This window comes from Nicotiana attenuata, unplaced genomic scaffold (assembly GCF_001879085.1).
Source record: "Nicotiana attenuata strain UT unplaced genomic scaffold, NIATTr2, whole genome shotgun sequence".
Taxonomy (NCBI): domain Eukaryota; kingdom Viridiplantae; phylum Streptophyta; class Magnoliopsida; order Solanales; family Solanaceae; genus Nicotiana; species Nicotiana attenuata.
In genome coordinates, this window is record NW_017671245.1 from 174,788 (window position 1) to 178,752 (window position 3,965).

Sequence of the window (3,965 nt, forward strand, 5' to 3'; positions counted from 1 at the left end):
TAATCTGCATGAAAAGAGTTAAAACGACAGCTAAAATGGGACGAAGGGATACAAGAGAGTCCAGTTGCGAAGCCAGGAAATTCAATAAGGGTGTTCAGAATTTGAACACCCTTTGCCAGTGGGCTATGCAAGGTGTTCAAGTCTGTTTTTAATCAATAACAAGTATAATATCTTACCTTATATGCAGAGGCGGAGCCAGAATTTTAAGCTTATGGGTTCGGGATTCTAATCGTTAAAAGTTATTGGGTTCTAAATTAGTCATTTATACATATTCAATGCATTTTTTAACACAAACACAGGGTCGAATCAAAGTTACTGGGTTCGGCCGAGCCCGGTCCCAACACTCTACCTCCGCCACTGCTTATACGTAGTATAATTTTTCGGCGAAGGGTGGTCAGTTGACCGCCCTTCAACCAAAATAGCTTCGCTCTGCAAGAGACTACTAATTATGCTCAAACATTTATTCATCATACCACGCAAAATAGAAAAACAAGCACTAGCAGTAGTAAGATTTAACGTAATAAATTACGATTTGCAGCCAAGAATGCTTCAGGCTAAGGATAGATTTCAATGAGAGACCTTAAGCCAAGAGAGGGAGTTATTTTAAATTCAGTGAAACCAGCTTCAGTGAAGAGCTTCTGCCATTCCTTATTAGTTCTCTCTTTGGCAGCAAAAAGAACCATCATCAGCAAGTCCATGGAATGTTGTGCTCGAACAAACTCGTCGCTTTGCGTCGGATCCTCCATCACAATGTCTATGATTATTACTTTCCCCCCTTTATCCCGACTTGGAATTGCCTCTTTGCATTTCTTCAGTATCTTCACACAATCTTCGTCGCTCCAGTCATGTAAAATCCACTGTTCAACCATGAATAATTAAACTTGAGTAGATCTAGCGGATTCAAGGGGACAAGGGAAGGAAACAACGTAATGCATGTACAGGATTTAGTTTTTACAAGTTATGAATGGCCACCTAGAATAAAGAAAAGTTTAACAAGAACAGGTACTACCTGAAGATATAAAAGAAGAAATTTATGAACGGCACAATAACTAATTACCACTGCCTCCGTTTCATATTATTTGAGGTAGTTTGACTCGGCACAGGGTTTAACAAAAAAGAGGAAGACTTTTGAAAGTTGTGGTCTTAAAAGCTTAAGGGGTAAAAGGTTTGTGGGGCCATGCCATTTGTGTAGCTATAAAAGCTTCTCATTAAGGGCAAAAAGGGTAAAGTGAAGAGTTTAAAGTTGAATTATTTCCAAATTTAGAAATGTTTCATTTGTTTTGGAACGGACTAAAAGGGAAAGTACCTCATTTAATATGAAACGGAGGGAGTATAATATACTCCCTCTCATTCACTTTATGTAACAAAGTTTGAATTGACAACGAGTTTAAAAAAGAAAAAAAATACTTTTGAAACTTGTGGCCTGCAGTCTAAACAAGCTACAGATATTTGTTAGACTTTAAAAGCTTCTCATTAAAGAAAAAAACTGAGAATTTTAAGTTAAATTCTTTCCAAAATCTAGAAAGCTGCTATTTTGTTGGAATGGACGAAAAGGAAATTGTTACCACATAAATTGGAGGAAAGGGAATACATAATTTTGTTTTAGAGCTATTAGACAAGGAAATAAGCTTCTGAAGTCATATATTGCGACGAGATTCATCTAATTAATGGAACTGACATTCCAAAAAAAAAACACAAACTGATAGTGAGACATAAAATAATGATGAGAAAAGATATAAGAAACATCAAATAACAAAAGGAAGCTACAAATTTTTACCTTGAGTAAGATTGCATTAGCATGAGGAATCTCATCAAACATACTTCCTCCTACAAACTCCAAGTTCCCACTTCCCTTGAGATCGCCTACAACATGAGGGAGATCAAATACAATGCATTTTATGGTAGGGTTAGCTTTGGCTATGACTGTTGCTACAGTGCCAGTTCCACCTCCTACGTCCACCAACGACTCCAACCCCTCAAATACATGTTTACACTCCTTAACAAAAACATCAGCTATCAATCTTGAATCACTAGCCATTGCATCATTGAAGTCACTTCCTTGTCTTGGTTTTTCGGCGATATAATCCCAGAAGGAGTTGCCATGAGCAGTATGAAAAGCAGTAGGGAAATCATTTTGAAACCAACTACTTAACTCAAACCATGCTTTTTGAAGGAATGGTTCATGGTTGATAAGCAAGAGTGACCTAATATTCAAGGGCTCATTTCTCACTAGAAGGCGACTAGCTGGGGTAAGAGCATAATAGTAATGATCTTTTTCATGTTGATTTAGGAAACCAGAATGAACTAAAAACCGCAATAAAATTGGGATGGAGGAAACTTTCGAAGGATGGAGGGGAAGTTGAGATAAGAGGTCAGAAAGACACATTGGCTTACCATGTTTGTAGAGGACATCAGGGATGCCCAGTTGAACTGCACATCTTACTGCTGAAGAATTTATGAAGTTGAAAATATGGTTCTAGGTTTGAGCTTGAGCTTGGAGAAGCTCGCTGGAACTCATGACTGACATTTCTAATGAAACTTGTATTGCTTAGAGTTGTCATCTAAAGCCACCAATAGCATGTATATTTGAATATAAATACTCTCTCCGTCCCAAATCATCTGTCATGTTTCACTTCTTGAGAGTCGAATGACATGAAATTTGACCAATATTTTAATAGGAGTATTAAGTTTTTCATGGTATTAATACGAGAAGAATTACATATTATATGTATAGTATTTTTCCTATGATTTTCCACTTGAGTATTCGTAAAAGTGGATGAGAGAATGCAGGAGTATAAATCTCAGTATAAATGGATGATTTCCTATACAAGTTAATCCCGTCACAAGATTGGAGGCAGGAACAGTGCCTAGAGATGATTTCTCTCTGGCTGCAGAGATGTATGGTTTTGAAAGGAAAAAATTGTCCTTATACTTGATGTGCTGTTAGGGATATTTAATTAATGTAAAAAATAAATAAAGCACGCTAATATACTACAATCCTACTATAAACACGTAATTTGAAATAATTTTCGGATCAATTAAAGCCTAATAGATAAGGATGTAATATTTAAAAAGTGCATTATTTTGGTAATTAAATTTCCTTACTGAATTGCATTGAAATATGGTTTCTAGATCCCAATGTGAAATTTGTCCACCAGCATTGAAATACGGTTTCTAGATCAATGGCAATTTTTTTTAGCTAGCGTTTGGATATAGATTTGACTGAAACTTGAAAAAAGAATTTTTGAAGTTGTGTCAAAAAATAATTTTTGAAAGTTGAAGTTGTGTTTGGAATTGCATTATATATATTTGAAAAAAAATTAAAGTTTTATGAGTGGAAGAAAAAATTTCATCCAAAAACTACAATAAACCTATTTTTGAAACTTGAAAATATTATTCAATTTTTTTCCAAAAACTTATCATATTCAATGAACAAATAATATTTTAAAAAAATAGAGAAAAAAATAAGTAAAATCCATAGTCAAACGAAGCTAAATTATTTAACTAAATATGTCCTTCAAAATCTCAAGGAAGCTGTAACAGTTTTCAAATAAGCAGACAGCATTGGACATAGACACGTGATGAGAAGATTTTAAGGCCTAAGAATATCATAAATTATATATAGACCAATGAAAATCGTTTTTTGGTGCGAATTTAATAAATTACGAAGATGAAAGTTCAAACTTCAAACTAACCGTATGTTCAACGCTCTGTTTGGATCATTTCCCCGTCGTTTTATAGTGTATTGTATCGTATTGAACCGTATTGTTTTATGAATACAATATTTGGATAATTGTATTATTTGTTATTGTTAATTAATATTTTGTTATTTGGTTTGGGTGTATCGTACTATACTGTAACTGATAAGTTTACTAAAATACCCTCAATTCTTTAAATATTAAATTTATCAGAAATTATGTATAAAAATAATTTGAAAAAACAAAACAGAAGGCAAAACACCTTAA

The 3,965-nt window shown here is 34.1% G+C and overlaps 1 pseudogene; it reads right to left on the reverse strand.

Moving 5' to 3' along the window:
- Positions 1-446: 446 nt before the first annotated feature.
- Positions 447-2,876, reverse strand: LOC109207006 (annotated as a pseudogene).
- Positions 2,877-3,965: the final 1,089 nt, after the last annotated feature.